Source organism: Cavia porcellus, unplaced genomic scaffold, assembly GCF_034190915.1.
Source record: "Cavia porcellus strain 051 isolate PalLab524CR breed Dunkin Hartley unplaced genomic scaffold, mCavPor4.1 scaffold_22, whole genome shotgun sequence".
Lineage (NCBI taxonomy): Eukaryota > Metazoa > Chordata > Mammalia > Rodentia > Caviidae > Cavia > Cavia porcellus.
In genome coordinates this window covers 65,609,038-65,629,353 of record NW_026947505.1, presented here as the reverse complement: position 1 = coordinate 65,629,353, position 20,316 = coordinate 65,609,038, and the positions used below count along the sequence as shown (strand labels likewise).

At 52.7% G+C, this 20,316-nt stretch overlaps 1 pseudogene; it reads left to right on the top strand.

Moving 5' to 3' along the window:
* The window catches only part of LOC100715303 (receptor-type tyrosine-protein phosphatase S-like), a 46,479-nt pseudogene extending 29,876 nt beyond the window's left edge, over positions 1–16,603 (top strand).
* Positions 16,604–20,316: the final 3,713 nt, after the last annotated feature.

The window sequence follows — 20,316 nt, the reverse complement described above, 5'->3', positions numbered from 1 at the left end:
TTTTTTGTTTTGTTTTTTGGAGGCCAGGTCTCGTTACATAGCTGTCCTTGAAATCACTGTGTCACCCAGGCTGGCCTCAAACTCTGAGATCCTACCACCTCAGCTCCCCAGTGCTTGGGATTATAGGTGTAAACATGTATTCCCAACCTAACCCAGCCTTTTTATAGCACAAAAATGTGTAGAACATCATAAGGCATTATACAATACTAACATATTACAAATTAGTAGGCATTTTCTTCTTTGTATTTCTCACCAGTATGATCCTGGCTACAAAACATGCATTTTTTAGGTTGCCACCTTTGTCCTTGGAAAACTTCTTGTCTTTTCCAACAGTGAACTTTGACATCACTACCACTTAGCCTCCCCTTCTATGTTGGGTTTCTTGTCATTTTCTTTTTGATACCACTAAATTGTAATTTCTGGATATCACCTTAGCTACACAAGAACTTTTCCACTTGTGGACATGAATAAAATACTTCATACACCAAAACTTGAGTATTTAGTTTCTGTTAATGGAACACATGTATTCAGGTATGGAATAAAACATGGAACAGTATATGCTGTTGCTGGACACTGCTGATGAATGCATGTAAACTAACCTGGCACTGCTGATGGGGCTGAAACCTGTGAGCACAGTGTGGTAAGGGCGTGGCCAGGATCTTGGGGGGATGAGAGCCACAGTGCAATATGTCTTGGGGCCTTGTGATGTTGAATCTGAGATTGAGGAGGGGAGGGGAATAAGAGGGGATGATGCCTGGCCACACTGTGACTTTCACAGCTCCATCTGAAGATTTGCCAGCCTGCACTCTCAGCAGAGATGCTCACATGGCCAGAACCTTCCACTTTAGCTGTGAGACTTCCAGAATCAGGGGCAAATAGGAGTGATGCAGAACCACAGAGCATCTATGTCCAAGTGAACGAAGGAGGACTGGACCAAAACTGAGAAAGGGCCTTCCTTCAACCCACACCATCCTCCAGTTACACCGTGGGGATACCAGTAGCTTTCAGATGATCTCAGCTGCTGAAGATTCTGTGGTCTACATGAGAAAAGTAGGATTTGAGAAAAATAGAGGAGAAACTTAATGCAAATGATTGCAGGCTCTAGGCTAAAATTTAGGGGGTGGTGGGTTCATATTTCTACCACACACCCTGTTCCAAGGTTCCACGCAATGTTGATCTATGGCAGATCCTTTCCCATTCCAAAGCCCCTCTCTCCATCATAATGGGCTGATTATATACTGAGTTATGGTTTTTCCTCTCTCACTCACACTGCAATCAGTTTTCTTTCCCTGGAGTCACACCAGGTAGGCTGAACAGTGCAATACTCACTTTTCTGTATTATCAACAGAAGCGAGATGTACTATTAGTTTTCTGGAGTATACAATCATCATGGTGGACATCTGGATATGATGCTTTCTGCAAGGGTCAGCAGCAATGTTAAAGGCACTTTAAGGTCATTTAATCACAGTTTATTCAAGTTATAGATTTTAAAAGCGTGCTTCTACATAGGTTGCCAGTTGGCCAAAATGAAGGCAAGGTCTCACTCATAAAATCCCTTGGGATGAGGAGACATTGGACAGGATTTAAATTGATGAATAAGAAAGTGGCCACCTGGTAACTTGAACCAGCTCTTATTCATTAATCAGAGGTCCCAATAGTCTCTGTCACCTTATGGGAGACACCCCAACTAAAGTTCATATAACTAAGACAACTCATTGTTGCTGATCTGATGGTATATTCATGCCTTCAAATATAAAATTGGGATTGTTTATGGTGATAAATATTTACTTTCAGATCCAGACATCTGCCTTTCCTTGTGCTCCAGCCAAGACATTCAGGTCAAGCCAATTATCAGTCAAATGATAATTTTTAAACAAAAATTTATGTAGTGTCCATCAACAAAAAGACCTAAGAGCCCATGAGTTACAATTACTATCACCTAAAAAAGCTTTATATAAACTTGACTGTTAGCTCTACTGCTCATGCTTTGATTATGCATGCTTTATACTTTAATTATACATGCTTTGATTAAAATTTGTTCTTGCCCAAAAGGCACCAAACCCCAAGGCATTATAACAATTATAGTAAATTCTTTTTAAATTCCTTTTACTGGGATCCACCAGATTCTTTTCAGAAAAAGGTTATATGATGCATATTTGGGCCATAATTAACTGTAGATCACAGGTAAGACACTCTCTGTACTTGTAGACATAGAGGCCATGTATAATGTTCTTCTGAGTTTTCAGGCCATTGTATTAAGTCCTGCGTCTCTGTAGCAGGTGTTGACAGCCAACCTACCCAGCAAGGACTTATTCCATGCAGTTCCAGACTCTCTTCTTTACCCATAGCTTCCTAGTAATTCCAACATGTATCACACCGCTTTTAGGTAGAGATCTTCTTCAAAAGCTTAAATTCCCCTTTTCCTTCTCCCTCCCCACAGCTCTAGTCATCCAGACACTCTCACAATGTGCTGGAAAGCCATCCCCTCCTTTCCCTTTTTTTTTCCTGGTCGATCTCATAGTTTGGGATACCTCCAAGCCCACCTACTCTATCCATGCCACGTCTGTTTTAATTTGTCTCAGGGATCCCTCAGTTTTTCTTTGTGTTCCCCAATATCCTATAGTTCCTGAACATTTACAGGGATTTAAACCTACAATCAAGCATCTTTTAGACAATGGTTTTCTTAAACTTACCCATTCACTCTACAACACTCTCATTCTCCTGGTACTCAAACCTAGTTGGTCCTATCATCTGGTACACAACCTTAGGGTAATCAATGATGCTGTTACCTCAATTCACCCAATGGTGCCAAACCCCTGTACTATGTTCTCTCATATCCCTCCTTCTGCCACTCACTTCATAGCCCTAGACCTTAAAGTTGCCTTTTTTTTTACCATCTCCCTACACCCTGATTGTCGGAATTCCTTTGTATTTATGTAGACTGATCCAGACACCCTCAGGTCTCAACAACTTACACCCATCATCTCTATATTAGAACCTCTCATTAGAGACACATAGCACCCCCTCCCTTTCCTACTCATCACTTTGCAGACACACCTACCAGGACTGGCAGGTAGGTTTCACACATGCCCCACCACAAAACTCCCAATATTCTCTGACCTTTGTTTGTACTTTTTCAGGATAGGTAAAAGCCTTTCCCATACCAAGGAGAATGCTGATGTTGTTACTAAACTTCTGTTACAAAAAATCATCCCAAGGTTTGGTTATGTCAGAATATTCAGTCAGATAGTGCTCCCACCTTTATTTCTTATATCTCTCAACAGGACTACAACTAAAATAGAGTGGACCCTACCTGGTCTTTCTGAGAACCTCAACAGTGGTCAAGGTCACTGGACTGCCATCCTGGTTCCACATCTTTCAAGCTAAGTGATGCTCTCCTCGCTCTAACTCCCTTGACTCTAACATCCTGAGTGGTCATCTCATCTCCTATCTCCTGTCTCCATCTCACCAAGGCCCCACAGCCACAACTTTTAGGCTAGTTCATGTTTTGTTATCCTGTTTGGTTCCTGATCCCTTACATTCTTTTAGTTAATCTCAGTTCTCTCCACTCTCAGCTGTGTTGTTAAGCATGGGACTCCTGTAGGTCTAAGATCTCGTGTCACACAGCCATGGCCCTTCCCACCACTACACTATAATTTCCCAAACATGAATCAAGTGTCAGGCCTTATATTTCTCATACTTCTTATTCTTTCCAGCTCAATTCCAGGAGTGAAAACAAGTCCTGCCTACACATTTAACTTTGACCCTTTCAGATGGGGGATAATTACTTCTTGTAACTCCAACCTCCCAACTCTATACTTATTTTTCAGATTCTTCCTCACCATGGCCCTGATAGAACAACACATTTAGATCAAGGGCACCTTTCCTTCTACTTTTCCTGGATCCTTTAATTATGACAGTGATCTATCTCCTCATAGCACCTTATGTTTTTATTTCTCCAATCTAGATGCGAGCATTCGCCAACGATTAATTCCTTGTCCTGGCTGAAACACCTGGTACCAGCTTCTACAGGGGCATCAACCATCATCCCATCAACCTATCTGAACCCCAATATGGCACCCCTTTTCAGCAGGAAGTAATAAGAGAGAAACTTTGCCCTTTTCTTAACAATACAAAGATGCGAATGAAAGGTTCTTGCCTGAGTGTAAATTACTGTACAGTTCTGGCGGAGGTCTAACAGGTGGAAGGCCAAAGCAGGAACACCTACCACTTCCTGTTTCTTCTTCAGCCCTAATTACAACTTCCCTTCCTGTTTGCAAGCACAGAGAATTCCAATCAGTTCCTCACATGTCATCAATATCCACCCCATGTGTCAATTCCAATCAGAGGTCATATAACCCCCTGCCTCTGTGTCAAAGGAAACAGCCCAACCACCATGGCTTACATGCTCCTTCCCACTTTCTCAACTCCATAAACCTGTGCATTTTTTGTTGGGTTTCTTTAGGTTTTTGTTGGGGGGGGGGGGTGTCCCGGGATTGAACCTTGCACTTGCCAGGCAAGCACTTAGGCCACTGAGCTTAATACCTGGCCCCTAACCTGTTCATTTTTGTACTTTTGTACGTTTGCTTCTCTATTGTGTCAAAATACTCTAACACCAGGCCCATAGTAGATGCTTAATAAATGAGAAGTACCATGGCTCAGTAATGTTTCGGGATGCGTGGGGGACTCAGAGCAACAGTGCTGCTTCCATTCACAGTAAGAGCTCAGTAAGCATGCAGCTTAAGAGGGGCACAAAAAAAAACTGTCTCTTTACTACTCTGTGATGCCCTTGACATCACTACTCTGTGATGGCACACAGTAGGTGCTCACAACATGGCATTATTTGCACTCCTTAACAAGGCCCAGGGGCTGCTTCTGGTTGCAGTCACCATGGGGATGCCCACTGGGCTCCCTGGTTGAAGTGCTCAATGCATAGCTGCTTGTACCCCACAAAAGCACCCCCAGTTCCTATCATCAACTGTTATGAAGCCCTCGATAGCATGCCCAGCACACAGTAGGTATGCAGGAAATAAGTCCACATAGTGTTAGCTACAAAGCCCTTGGCATGAGGCCTGACAGCAATGCTCAATCATATGCCTTTCATTGTTGGCCCCATTGATATACACTACTAGGCACACACAAGGTGTGAACAAATAGGCTTTTATATGCTACACGGTGAAGCCCGTGGTGAGCACATGGCACACAATGGGTCTTTGATAAGAAGGAGCCCTTATTGTTACTCTTGAGGCCCTTGGCAAGTGTGGGGCACGTAGTAGGTGCACACAGTGGGGCTTTAGGGCTGCTTCCCTTGGCATATGGTGGCTGGTGCACAGTAGGCACTCAGGAAACAGATGCATTTACTAATCCATGAAGCCCTTAAAAAGGGGCGAGCACTGAGTAGGTGCTCAGTAGATGGAGCACCATTGCTATTCCCCTTGGGAAGTGACGCCTGGCACATAGTAGGTACCACATAGGTGAGGCTTTTCTTGTTCTTGACGTGACACCTGGAATGTAATAGCTGTTCAGTGAAGGATGCTTTATATATTTTACATAGCCCTCGGCATGTACCTGGCACATAGTAGCTGTTCCCTAAACAAATTCTTTCACCATTAGTCTCTGAAGCCCCTGGAAAATGGGGCCAGTGCACAGTAGGTGCACAATAGATGGGGCTTCCGTGCTGTTCCCCTCAGCATACAGAGCCCCCCACACAGAGTAGGCATCCAACAGGAAGAGAGCTTATCAGTCTATGAAGCAAAGCGGTTGGCACATGGTAGGTGCCCAAAGGAGAGGGCTTCCATTGCTGTTTCCCTCATCCCAGACGCTGGGACACAGCTCTGTGCCTGAGACCTACTGTGCACCAGCAGGTGCCTCCCCGGCATGGAGGGTGCGTGCAGGTTCTTGACCAGGCCCCATCTCACTTTTGGTTGTTGTCTGCACCCCTCCCGCTTCTTTTGGGTTCAAATTCTTTTTGGTTTGGTTCTGTTTTGTTTGTTATCATCTTCTCTTTTATTTTCTCTTTCCCATCTTTTGTTCCCACACCCCCTTTTCCTGCTTATCCCACCTCCCTCTCCCCCCACATTCTCCCCTCCAATAGAACCGTAAGCCCCCCTCAAGAGGTTAAATGTATCAGTATGTGCTCCATGGCCATTCGGGTAAGTTGGCTGCTGGACACACACAGTGGGGCCCTAGTGGACTACAGTGTCCCCTACAGACTGCTGGGATTGGACAATCCTGAGTCCATGGAGGTGAATGGCACCCCCCAACCACCACTCAGATTCTCCTGGAAGCCCAGAAGTGCGCTGAACATTGTATCACTGCTGTTGTGCACACAGAAGTGGGGCCAGGACCCAAGAGCTCATCCATGGTCATCCTCACTGAGGAGGATGGTATGCCCTGCCCACCTGGCCCAGAGACCCAGCAGTTTCTCAGCCTGTCTTCCACCTGGGAAACACCAGGCTGTAGGCCATTCGCCAGGACCCGCCATCCTCCCCAGACAATGCCGGCTGGGTTCTTTGAATTTAGAATTGATGATTTAGACCTGAGCAATCTTGTGTCTCCAGGCCCCAGAGCATTGTGCCTGGGGGCTTGGCTGGCCATCCCGTGTTGGACCAGCCATGGTAGCCATAGAAACGGGATGCAGGCAATACCAAGTGCTCCCATCCTTGGACCCAGCAGCCTAAGTTTTAAACTCTTGGGATAACGCAGGACGTGCAGCCCACAGGGTCTGAGACGTCCTGCCTGGAAAGCAGGTGGACTGGTGGTGCCAACACCACCTGCTCTTGGGGGCAGAGGAGGGCGTGGATTGTCATGGTGTCTGCCGTCCATGCTGGCCAATTAATTGCATGGTAGAAAGTTGGCGAGCCGAGGTAGTGATCTGATGTGGAGTCTTGTGGTAGGAACTTGGCTGACAGGAAGAAACAAAACCACCCTTCAGGTGGTTCATGCCATACCCCAGGGTGACAGGGTGATTCTGATCCCAAAGCAAGAGGAAAAAAATCCCCCAAGCCAGACTGTTCACCTGTCTGGCAGAGAGAGCCCTTAGGAGCAGGTGCCCGGCCCAAGCCCCATCTTGTTCTGGGATGAGCTCCCTGGACCTCAGTTTCCCCACAGGCGAGCAGGAACAGTGGTTGTCACAGGGAAAGCTCCTAGCACAGGGTGTAGACGGCTGCAAGCCCCTCTCGGGTAGGAGTCTCCAGGGGGCATCCCGGTAACGCCGCGCTGCCCCCTCCTGCCCGCAAGTGCCCAGCGCGCTGCCACAGAAGGTGGAGGAGGAGGCACTCAACGCCATGGCCAGCTGCATGCTGTGGTGCTCACCGGAGCCTGGCCTGCACCAGGATCAGATTCAAAGCTACCCGGCACTCTACTTGCACATGAAGGACGCCAAGGCTCTAGGGCCAACGCGCATCAAGGACATGATGCTGGCCAATGCCCATGTGGGCAGGTGGGATGGGGAGGGGATGGGCGGTGGGCCTTGGTGCTCACGGCACCCTCTGGTAGCCACGGTGAGGACAGCCTGAGGAGCCGCCAATGGCTGCATGTGCCCTGGAGCATGGTGTGCACGGCGGATTCTGCATGGACTCGTGTGCTGGACCCTGTGCCCTCCCTGCGTGACTTCCTCGTGGGAAAGAGGGGGTAGGACTAGCCCTGGCCCCGCTGACCCACACCCTGTCCCACAGGAAATGGTCATCACAAACCTCGAGTTTGAGACCGTGTACTCCATCACAGTATCTGCCTCTACCATGAAAGGCGACGATGCTCACAGCAAACCTAAGGTGGTGGTGACCAAGAGAGAGGTATAAAAGCTAGCACCACCTGCAGCCACTTTGGCCCCAAGAGGACCAGAGGTCCCTCCAGAGTCCTTTCGGGCAGCTATGTGGGAAGACAGTAGACCAGGCAGGGCACCAGTGATACCACAGGTGCACGGGCTGCTCAGAAGGGCCCAGTGTGGCCTCCTGACATCCTTTGTCTCCCCATCTTTCCCTTCTTAGGCTCCCCCAGATAGACGTCCTTTTAACCCGGCCCCTTACGGGCCTCAGCAGGGCTGCTCCCTCTGCCAGGGCCGCTTTCCTGCCCCACTGCATCCTTCCCATCCTGCCTGTGTTTCTGCCAGAGATGCTATCACAGAGCCATGTTTTGCAGATGGCCCCCTGCCACAGGTGGTCCCCGAAGCCTGGGAACCACAGAGCAGGGACAGTTTGGGGCACTGCTATGTCCCCCCACCCGGCAGAGATCAGAAGCCTGGAGCCACTTAGGCAAATGGAGAAAGTAGATGCCCCCCCCCCATCCTATGCATGGCTGGTAGGGTCCTGGGATGCTGTCCCCACTGTCCCTCTCTCTGCCTGGAACACTGTCATCCCAGCTTCCTCTGCAGGTCCTTTGAGACCCATGTTCGGAAAGTGTGACCCCCACTAAGGAGGCTGAGGCAGGAGGGTGGTGAGTTCAAGGCCAGCCTGGGCCACCCAGCAAGACACTGTCTTAAATGAGGGCTGAAGATGTAGCTGAGTGACAGTACATCCCTGGGTTCCATCCATCCCCAGTGCTAGGGAAAAGCCATTGCAAGCTTCTGGTCCCTACCTGTAGATCCAATCCTTGGACACCTGAGACAGGAGAATTTCCTGAGCCCAGCCCAAGTAACTGGCAAAACCCTATCTCAAAAAGAGAAAAACAAGCTGGGGTTGTGGCTCTGGGTGGCCACCGTCCTTGTCCCTGACCCTGTCCCTGTCCTGCAGTGCTGGGCTACCCCACTCTCATGGTGCAGCAGACCCTGGAGGGCAGCCTCCTGGCATGCTGGGAGCCCCCCAGTCAGCGTCCCCGCCAAAGACCAAGTGCTGGGCTACTGCCTGGAGTTCAGCCTGGAGAACACCACACTGCTGGCCATGCTGGAGTTCCTGGCCTCCCAGGACCACTACCTGTCAGCAGGCGTGCACAAGGGGCCACCTACGTGTCCCAGTTGGTGGTGTGCAGCCACAGCGGCCTGGGCGAGGAGGCAGCCGAGGTCCTGAGCAACCCAGAGGATGTGCCCCGCAGCCACCCGCGCGGATCCTGGAAGTGGCCGGCACCGTTCTGCTCCGCTGGCTGCTAGCTGTGCCTGCTGAGCACAGGTGCTGTGCTCATCAAGTACTTGGTGAACGTATGGGAGGCCAGGACCCTAGCGTCCCCCAGAGACAGAGCTGCTTGATGTGGCCTAGGCTGAGAACACGCTCACCCTGTGGGGCCTCAGGCCAGCCACAGACTATGACCTGCAAATCCAGGCTCACGGGCAGCGAGGCCCCAGCCCCAAAAGACCCCTGTCCACTACCACACATCCATGCATGACCAAGGTAGGTGCGGAGACCCCGCCTGGCTCCCCAGTCCCTCTCTCCCTGCACCCCCAGGTAAGTGTCACTTTTCTGCTTCCAGCGGGCACTCAAGGGAGAGTCCAGATCCTGAGGCTCCCTGCGGCCTTGGCAAAGGTGGGACATGCCTGGTGGTGGCACAGCTGCCTCTACTGCCACCACATTCCCCCATCTTCCTCTCTCCTCCCACTTTGTATCTTCTCTCTGCAACCTGTGCAGTCTCCTGCAGCAGGAACCAGGAAAGGGCAGGCAGGGCCGGGCTGGGCCAGGCAGGAGGGCTGTGGGCACAGTGGTGACAGGAAGCTTCTGGGCTGCCCTGTGCTCAAGGGCCTCCCCTTTCTGTGCTCTCCTCCCTCCCCTCCTCCACTTGCAGATGCTGTCTCCAGTCTCCCCAAAGAACTTCAAGGTGAAGATGATCATGAAGACTTCGGTGCTGCTTAGCTGGGAATTTCTTGACAGCCCTAACTCTCCCCCGCCCTACAAGGCGAGGCCTGCAGCCTGGGACCCATCATCCTCCTCCTCCTCCTCCCCCTCCCCCTCCCCCTCCTCTCCCTCCTCCTCCTCCTCCTCCTCCTCTTCCTCCTCTTCCCCCTCCCCCTCCTCCTCCTCCTCCCCCTCCCCCTCCTCCTCCTCCCCCTCCTCCTCCTCCTCCTCCTCCTCCTCCTCACAGCTTGGGACCTGAGATGGGGTCAGTGCTCAGCCAGGGGCCTGAGGGGAGCCAGCCCTGAGTACCCCACTACTGGCCCCCACTGAGCTGGCCTGGCCCACAGATCCAGTACAACAGGATGACCCTGGACATAGATGGCCAAAACCCCAAAAAGCTCATCATGCATATCAAGCCCTATACCTTCTACAACTTTGTGGTGACCAACTGCGGCAGCAGCCTGGGCAGCCTGCAGCGGAGGGTCACCACATGGATGGCTGGCCTTCAACACACTCAATGCAAGCCCAGTATCTCCCCCAAGCCCGATCCAGATGGCTATATCTTTGGATACTTGCCTCATAGCCGGAGCCACGTGCCTGTACAGTACACTCGCCCAGCTTCCCCAGGCCCCCAGTGACAGAAGACAGAACTGGGGAGTGGCAGGGAGGGGAGTATACCCTGGTTGAAACAGAACTAAGGATAACAAGGTGATGTGGGCATTGAAGCTGGGAGTTTAAGGCATGTGTAGGAGTTTGTGAGCCAGAAGTGTCAGAGGTAAGCATTTTAGGCAAAAGATGCACGATGACCAAGCAGGGGCTTGAATTGGGAACTGGGAGGCTGGGGGGGGAGCACTACAGCCCCCATGACTCCAACAGGGGGAGTCCTAACAGGGACTACTTCATTGTGATGGTGCTGCTTCAGAAGACTCACAGAGGCCAGTTCCTCACCCTGCTGGGCAGCGCAGAGGATTTGGATCTGGAGGAGGTGAGGCCACCCACAGCTCCATATGCCCCAGCCATGCTCCAAGCAACCTGCCCCTCTGTGCTCGAAGCTCATCCAGGACATCTCGCTGCTCCAGAGGAGCCTGGCTCTACATCGATGCTTGCCTCTCAGTCCTGCCCCAAATCTTCCGTCTTGGGAACCAGAAGCAATACAATGTCTTTGACAGCCAAAGCCTGGAGCCTGGCCACCGATACATCCTTTTTGTGCTTGCTGTGTTGCAGAAGAGTGAGCCTGTAAGTCCTGAGTGGTACCCATCTATCCTGAAAGGAAATTCTTGGAGGAAGGGATCTTATAGCTTGAGCTTTGAGGAGTATGTAGGCATTCAGCCAGAAAAGGCAGCCCAGGATTTGCATGAACAAAAATGTCTGCATGAGCAAGAGGAGCAGAGTTTCAGAGCACTGGGACAGAGAAGGGAGTGCAGGGAGCAAACCTGGCCCTAACTGGGCCATTTGGAATCCTTGGGAGACCCCAAGGACCTAGAGCCTGGGAGGCTCCATGGGCAGGGGTGGGAGGCGCTCACGGGTCCCGCCCTCTGCACCTGCAGACATCCGCGGTCAGCCTCCTTTCAGACCCTTTCCAGCTGGACAACCCAGATCCCAGGCCATCGTGGACGGTGAGGAGGGGCTCATCCAGATGATCGGACTGGTGCTGGCCTGGTCTTCATCATCTGTATTGTCATCACCATCCTGCTGTACGAGAAGTGAGCACTGCAGTCCTGGCGCATGAGGAAAATGGGGAAGGGGGGCACGTACCTGGCTGAGGCAGCGGGGAGAAAGGTCACCCACAGCCTTGTGGGTGCAGAGGTCTGGGCCCTCCTCCGAGGCCCAGACTGGGGAGGTGGGCTGGGGTCCACTTTCTATGCTCCAGCCCCCACCTTAGTGAGTGTCCAGGTGGGAAAGAGACCAAGGCTCAGAGTGGTTAAAAAGGCATCCTGGGGCTGGATGTGGTGGCTCAGGTTGGTAATCCCAGCACTCCAGAGGCTGAAGCAGGAGGAGCACAAGTTCAAACCAAGCCTGGGCAGCACAGCAACTTAATGAGGCCCAGTCCTAAAATACAAAAGGGCAGGAAATGGTGTTCAGGACTAGTTCAGTCCCCAGGTCAGCCAAAGAAGGACTGTGGGGATAACAGCATTCCAGGTCAAAGAAGGGGACCCCACCACTCTTCTTTTCTCCCTTCTCACCCATCTGGTCTGTGTTGCAGGAAGCCCCACAGGTAAGCACAGGCCTCTGCAGGCTGGAGGGGAGCTGGCTATGCGAGTCCCGGAGAAGCCAGGGGTGAGGCTGGGACCTCAGCCGTCAGGCCCCAGCCAGCCTGGCCGTGGCTGATGCCCTCTCTTGTAGCCGGTGCAGATCAAGGATGACCTATACTGGTCCAACCAAGGCACCGAGACCTATGACTTCATGGAGGTCACTCTGTTGGACACCATCCAGCTGGGCATCTCCTGCATGAGGATCTTTTCCTTGAACAAGGTGGCCAGCGGGGCATGACAGCCTGCCTCCTGGATGGGGAAACTGAGGCTCAGGCCGGCCTCACTGTGTCTGGCCCCCACAGGAAGACAGACAGCACGTGGTGTTAGGGAGGGGGTCTTTAAACCATAGTTCACTGGAGGCTTCTGTCCAGGGAGCAATGGAGATTCTGACTTAGTGCAGCTCCCTCTGCCCACAATGGGGCTCGCTGTTATTGTCACCTGAGGACAGGGGCTACCTGTGTGTCCCTGACACCCAGACAGGCCTCTCAGTATCACATACCAGCCCAACCCAAGTGCTGAGAGCTTGGTGCAGGGGGACAGGAGGCAGCAGGAATTCAGCTCCTTTATGCAGAACGATGTGCTCTTTGTCACAGCCCAGCCTGGGCACCGGGATACAGCAGGGACAAGACAAACAACAAATACACAAGATGACAGTGACTTCAGCATGTGGAGGGAAGAAGAGGAGCAGAGGAGCAGAGCAGCATGTGTGCTGGGCAGCACTGAAGGGCTAAAGACTGAGTGAGAGAACACTGAGTGGGAGAGACAGTCGTGCAAAAGTCCTGGGGCGGGATGAAGCCTGGCAAGGTACAGAAACATCAAGGAAGAGGCATGTGGCTAAAGCAGAGGGATGATAGGCAGAGAGGGGATGGGCAGGGGGCAGGGAGCACTGGGGCTTTGGCCCGGGTGGGAGCCATGGAAGGCTGAAGGCAGAGGAGGGAGGAACTGAGTCCCACTTAGGCAGCGGGCCAGTGTCGGCTGACGAGTATAGCGGAGAGGGCAGGCACAGGTAACTCCCGTGTTCTGGCCACAGCCCCTTGGAAGACAGCGGCCATGCACTGAGACAGCGGGGTTGGGCACCGGTTAGGCAGGAGACCTAGGTCAGGCACCTCGAACCATCAGGTGATCTGGGCGTCCCCTGTCCCTGTGCTGGGAGCCACGTGGTGACAGGTGCTGCCCCTGTGCCCTCAGAATGGCTCCACCGAGAAGTGTGAGGTCCTCCAGCTCCCATTCATGGCGTGGCTGGACCATGGGGTCCCTGAGTACCCGATGTCCTTCCTGGCTTTCCTGCAACCCACCTGACGCAGGCCCCATCATGGTCCGTTCCGGTCCCCATCCCCATCCCCGGCCACCCCCACACCTCCCTGGGCCTCACAGCTTCTTAGCTCCGCTCACTCACTGTCCCCCCAGCGGTGGCACGGGCTGCACGGGCTGCTTCATTGTCATCAATGCCATGCTGGAGCGCATCAAGCCAGAGAAGACGGTGGAGGTGTACGGGCATGTGACACTCATGCGCTCTCAGCGCAACTACATGGTGCAGACCAAGGACCAGTTCAGCTTCATCCACTGGCGCTGCTGGAGGCCATGGGCAGTGGCAACACCGAGGGCCTCGCATAGCCTCTACACCTACATCCAGAAGCTGGGGCAAGCAGAGCCTGGCGAGCAGGTCACAGGCATGGAGCTGGAGTTCAAGGTGGCCCCACCCACCCCTTTGGCCCCCCCCCACCCTGATCATCAGCCCTCCCTTCTGGCTCCACCCAGCCCTGGCTGGGTGGTTCAGGCCCTGCCCCGTCCTGACCAGCAGCCCCGCCCCTGTGCCTCATGGCCCCATTGACTGCTGGCCCCGCCCCTTTGATTCAGGCCCCAATCCATCCCAATTTTCACCCCGCCCCCTGGTTCAGGCCCCACACCCTGGCGATTGTCACCTGGCCCCTCTGACTCAGGCCCTGCCCCATCATGATCAGGCCTCCGCCTGGCAACTCCCGGTCTGTATCAGCAGCCACTCCGGGGGCTCAGACCCCGCCCACCTTGATCATTGGCCCCGCCCCATCCCCACCGCCGCCCCGCCCCTCTCCCCCGCAGGGCCTGGTGAACTCCGAGGCGCGCAAGTCCAGCTTCATACAAGAGCACCCGCGTCTGTCTGCAGCCCATCCGAGGCTTGGAGAGCTCCGACTGCATCAATGGCAGCTTCATCGATGGCTGCGCACCCCACCCTTTGTCCTGCCATGGCCTTCCCTGAGGGGTCTTCGGTGTGGCCGGAGTCTCTGGGGCAAGGAGGCGGCTTGAGCTGTGTGTCTGACTGGCTCCTTCAGACCTATCACGTCCGGGCCTCTCCGGCTTTTCCGTGGGGACCTTTCTAGTGTCCCGCTGGGAGGCGGCGTGGGGGCCTCTCATGGGACTGAGTCGAGTGGGCCAAGGATTCTGCTCAGCACCCTGCAGTGCCCCGACACAGCCTCTAGGGTGAGCATGCTGGGGACTGAGAACTTCTGGCCCAGGGAAAGGTACTGAAGCAAAGAGAACAGTCCGTGCAAAGCCGCAGGACAAGATTGAGTTTGGGCTTGAAAATGACTGGAGGTAGTTCAGTGCTGTGGGAGGGACATGGAGGAAAGAGGCAGGAATCATCCTGCAGCTTCCGCAGTTGAGGAGTCTGAACTTCTGCTGAAACCACTGCATTCCTTGTGGGCCCAATGGACTATGAAGAAATAGCTAGTACAGTGGCAGCCTTGGTGGAGTCTTGACCTGACTCCTGGTCACTAGACCTCCCTGCCGGACCTGGGCTCACACACCTCCCACCCACAGGCAGCAGAAGGCCTACACTGCCATGCAGGGGCCTCTGGGGAGACCAAGAGGACTTCTGGCGCATGCTGTGGGAAAACAACTCCACCATCACGGTGATGCTAAGCTGGAAGAGATGGGCCCGTGAGTCGGGGGGCATGGAGGGTAGGGCTGGGGCTGGGCCTGGGTTCGGACAAGGGCTGACCACTGCAACTGCCCTCCGACAGAAGGCCGGCCCAGCGCTCTGCCCGCTACCAGTACTTTGTGGAGGACCCTGTGTGGAGTACAACATGCCACGGTACATCCTCTGGGAGTTTAAGGTCACCAACACCCGGGTGAGAGACTCGAGGACAGGAGGGTGGCATTGGAGATGGGGTCGGCAATTGCTGGCAAGTGGTGACAGTGGCTCAGTGGGTGGCCCTTGGGGCTGCAGGCCCAGTGCTGAGGGAGATCAGTGATGCTGGGGAAGGCAGAGTGGGAGAACGGTGTTTGGGGTAAGGTGACACTGATACATGCTAGGCGAGCTGGCGGCACCCGCCTGTCATCCCAACACTCTGAGAGGCTAAGGCAGGAACGTGGCATGGAGGTGGAAGAGCAGGGACCACAAGAGGGGCAGATTTAGGGAGGGCTCCAGCGACAGGGTGGAGGGGACAGCAGAACTGGCATGGGAGTCTCCAGCGAGGGGCGGCAGGGTCCCTGCTCGTGAGGCAGGGTCACCTCCTGTGGGGTGAACAGGAGGAGACAGGGACAGGTGGGTGGGGTGGGACCCCCGGAAGGGATAGCTGCCATTGGAGCTGGCTAGAACCTGGTGTCATTGGATGGTAAAAGACAAGGCTGGGGCTGTTGCTGTGGTGACAGCAAATAGGTTTGGGCTGCCTGAGGCCAGGGAGCATCACGGCTGAGGTGACTGTTGGGGTTTTGCAAGCAAAGGAAAAATAAAGGGTCACGCACACTAAGGGTCAGCAAAATGGCTGCCACCTGACCAGCATAAGCAAGTAGCTTTTATTGAGATAAAGAACAAAGAAACTCAAACTGTGCATGCTTATGTATATAACTCGTTTATTTTGTGACCTTACAGGACCTTATGTTTTACCTTGGGGTGGGGGGAATGTTGCAAGGCTTACACTCTTCCCATAACATTGTTAACAGGATGTGTCCAGGACAAAATGGAGTCAGTGTGGCCTCTCCACATATGACCTTTTAGGTGACAGTTGGAAGCCACCGTGAGGGTCCCATGGCCTCTGTCCCCCCAGGACGGCCAGTTGCACACAGTGCAACAGTTCCAGTTCACAGAGTGTCCAGAGCAGGGTGTGCGCAAGCCTGGCTTCATGGACTTCATGGGCACCAGATCAAGGAGCAGTTTGGCCAGGACCAGCCCATCTTGGCGCACTGCAGGTAGCCAGGGACCCAAAGGCAAGGCAGGGGATGAGGCGTGGTCAGGGGCAGGTGAGCCTGGGGGCGGGGTCAGGGAATGAAGGCGTGGTCAGGAGGCAGGGCCAGACATAGAGCATGGTAGGGGAGGGGCTGGGTTTGGGCAGGGCCAGTGGATGGGGCGTGGTCAAGGGCAGGGCTGAGGGCAGGACCTGGTTTCTGTTGGCTCCTGCCTCCCACAGTGCAGGCATGGGCAGAACGGGCATGTTCATCAACCTAAGCATCATGCTGGAGAGCATGCGCTGCGAGGGCATGGTAGACATCTTCCAGGTGGTGAAGAAGCTGAGGACCCAGAACCCAGCAACAGGCCATGATGCACCTGAGGTAGAGCACGCCTGCTGCAGTTTCCTGCATCCTGCTGTAGCCTCCAGGGTGCCCTCGTCTGGCTAGGAAAGGGGCTGAGGCTACTCTTTCATGTAGTACCTGGGATTGAGTCCAGGGCTTTCCCACAAAGTAACATCTCCAGCCTTTTTTGGTTTTAAATTATTTTTAATTATTTTATGGGTGGGAGGTAGCGGGGATCGAACTCACAACCTCGTGCTTGCCAGGCAGGCACTTCTGCCACTGAGCTAAATCTCCAGTCCCTATTTATTTTATTTTTTATTTTTCTTTGTCTCTCTGTAGCTCAAATTGGCCTTGAGCTCACTTTCTGCCCAAAGCATCCAGGGACTGAACCCTCCATAATCACGACCCAAAGAAACTTCCTCCTGTCAGCAGGTCCCTTGGAGTATTGGTTACAGTAGTGGAAAGTGACAGCCACAGAGTCTTTCCAGGGATGACATGGCCCACACCGCTATGACTCAGGGACCTCAGAAGGACCCCACATCCCTGCCGTGGCCTCCTCCTCAAGAGGAGGAGGCAGCATGACAGCTTGAGTTTCACAAAAACACAGCAGCTCTCCGGAGCGAGCTGAAGTCATGAGTGGAAACCGTTGCAGACCAGAGGGCAGCAGGCTGGAGTGGGACAACTTAGGCCACCTCTGCATGGCCTGGGCAACCTCATGACACAGAGCAGGGACCACAAGGGGCATTCAGAAGGAAGTTTCTAACAAATACCTGTTTCAGGAGGAGTAGGGCTAATCCCAGAACTCGGGGAAGCTGAAGCAGGAGGATCTCAAGTTTAAGCCATCCTGGGAAAATTAGGGATTTACTAAGACCTTGTCAAAAAATAAAAATTAAAAAGGGCTAGGGATACAGCTCAGGGCACAGGGCATGGATGCCATCACCAGCAAATCCTGCTGTTTTAAGACCCTGTTCAAAGACAGGGGTCCCCGGGAATCTAGGGTCAAATTAGCCATGATGCAGAGGGGTGAGTCAGCATTTTCAAGTTAACAGTACTGGATCAAAAGTTTCCTGAGACAGGGTCTCACTATGTGGTGCGGCCTGGACTCAGATTTGCAGGCCTCCTGCCTCAGCCTCCCAGTTGCTGGGAGGAGCAGACTGCACCACACAGCTAGGCTCAGATCACAATTATTCCTTAACAGCTTGCGTCTGAACAAGTGTGGACTCTCTTCTTTGTCACATTGCCCTAAATAAAGTCATGAAACAGCTGTCTCCACATTGTTCACATCGTCACCTGTGTTCTAAATCATCTAGAGGTGAATTAAAACCTACAAGAGCTGGGCATGGTGGTGCACCCCTGTCATCCCAGCACTGGGAGGCTGAGGTAGGAAGGTCACCACAAATTTGAGGCCAACTGGGCTCCACAGTGAGTTTGAAGCCAGCCTGAACTACTGAGTAGTACCCTGTCATGTGCCGCTCCTCTGGAAACAAAAAACAAAGAAAAAGAAATGCAAAACCCTTCCAAGGAGCACTGTATTTGTAGATTTTTTTGATTTGTTTTGTTGTTTGTTTTGAAACAGGGTCTTGGTATTGCTATGCAGTTGTGCCTGGCCTTGAACTTGCTTAGGTACTCACAGCAGTCCTCCTGCCTCAGCCTCGTGAGTGCTGGGATGACAGGTGCCTGCCATCCTGTCCTATCCCTCAGGTTGGTGGCATTCATCTGAGGACCCCAGGTGGGCTTTCCCCAGTTTCCTCCACCCATGCAATGGGATCCTGAAGGGAGGAGGGGGCAAAGGGAAGAAGAAGATGCAGACTGTGTCCAGCTAAAATTTATAAAACCCTTCTTTTCATTTTTTTGTTAAATCTTGAATAAGGATCTCCCTACATTGCCAGGCTAGGCTCACACTTGCAGTTCTCCTGCCTCAGCCTCCCCGGTTCCTTCAGCTCCAGGTGTGCTCCACCACACCTGGGGGTTTTTAGATTCTGCACATCATGAAGACGAGATGCATGTGTGCAGCTGTGGGAGGCACTGGTTTCAGGGCCACTCTTTCCCACTGCTTTAGAATATTCTTGTGTGTGTAGTAACTACATCTCATCCACGGTGCAGCCAATGGACAGGGGTTGTGTCTGACTACGGCCGTTGGGAGTATTTTGTCCTCGAGCTGGGACATCGCAGCATGGGTCCCATAGTCCCTCGTGTGCTGTGGTTTGACTTGACACCTTTGGCTTTGTGTGCAGAAGCATCCATGCCACCAGTCTTACTTGCACCTGCTTTAGTATTCCATAGTCTAGGAATTCATTAGAAGACAGACTTTGTATCCAGTGATTTTACTCCGCTGTGCCCTAACACACAGGAGCACTTTTGAGGTTCTCTAGGCCAACATAAAGTGCTCGGGAGCTCAGGCACTGAATGCATTTCTAGCTAGGCATGGGGTTCATGCCTATAATCCCAGCACTCTGGAGGCTGAGGCAGGAAGTTCTTGGTGAGTTCAAAGCCAGCCTGTCCTACACAGAAAGACTCTGCTCCCCCGCAAAAAAGCTAACAAATTTAAAAGTGAATTTTAAATTTATACTGTCAATGAGTTTTTGGAACATTTCCCCATCATAAAACAGCTGCCTATAGACTACAGAGAAATGGAATATTTACAGCAATGACAGAGGGAGAAGCACGAGATTGCCCGACTGTCAGATCACTCTCTTTTACAGACAACTAACTGAAGAAAGTCCTTGGGCAGGCAGTCTCATTACAACAATTTTGTTTCCTTTATGTTTATTTTTATGGTTATCTGTCTTGTAAAGCAAATAAGCTTTATGAATTCTCTTCCTGAAAAAGGAAGAAAAATGAATGTTGGACCCAAACCATGAAGCTTCAGGAATCGGCCTGTGGATCAAGGCAGAGGAGAAGGCCCAGCCAAAGCCCGGATACTAAACTAGTGCTTTACAAAGTCTCCAAAGCCACTTTCTCTCCACTTGGCCTGTAACTGCTGAATTCATGAAAGAGGGCAGGGAATTCTGATCTTCTCTTTGCTTTTCAGTCTTGGCAGACACCAGGCTTCTGCACACAGGGACACTCCAGAGGCCAGGGCTTTGTTTGAGCCAAAGCTGTGCCCTGTCAGCTGCCCCGCCCAGCTGGGCCCCTCCTAGTGGAGCTTGGAGCTGGGTCCCCTGAATGCAGTGACAGCAGGGTCTGGGCCCTGGCCCTACCCCTGAATGTCGGCCAGGCTCCATGCCTCCTTCCCACGCACAGCACCCATGTGGTGCCCAGGAGGACAGTGAGGGGACGAAGGAAGATGTGGCCACTGAGTCCTATACCAAGCCAGTCAGAGTCCTGGAAGAGACGGGGCACAGTGGTCATGGCAGACAAGTGCGTGGCAGGCCCTCAGCAATGTCCATGTGGCATGATTCCTAGCATTCAGTGGGAGAGCAACCTGGTGTCCATCAAGGGACATATGGATGAAACCAGTGTGGTCTTGCCATGTTTGGAATATTACTTGGCCAGGAAAAAGAGACTGTGACACTCAACAGAATGCAGGGCCCTTGAGGACACCACTCAGATGCCAGACACAAAGCACACAGAGCATGACCTTTGTGGACAGGCAGCCGACAGGACAGGTGACTCCAGAGACAGGAAATGGACTCATGGGTGCCGTGGCTTGAAGGGGATAGGGGTTACTGCTCACTGTGAGGGGATTCCTCTTGGGATATAGCAAGACTCTGAAATTAGATAGTTATTTGTGCAGTAATTGTGCAACTGTGATGGCACTGAAAACCACCATGCAAGTTCCAAAGTCCAGGATTTTGAAAGAATCTTTCAAATCAACT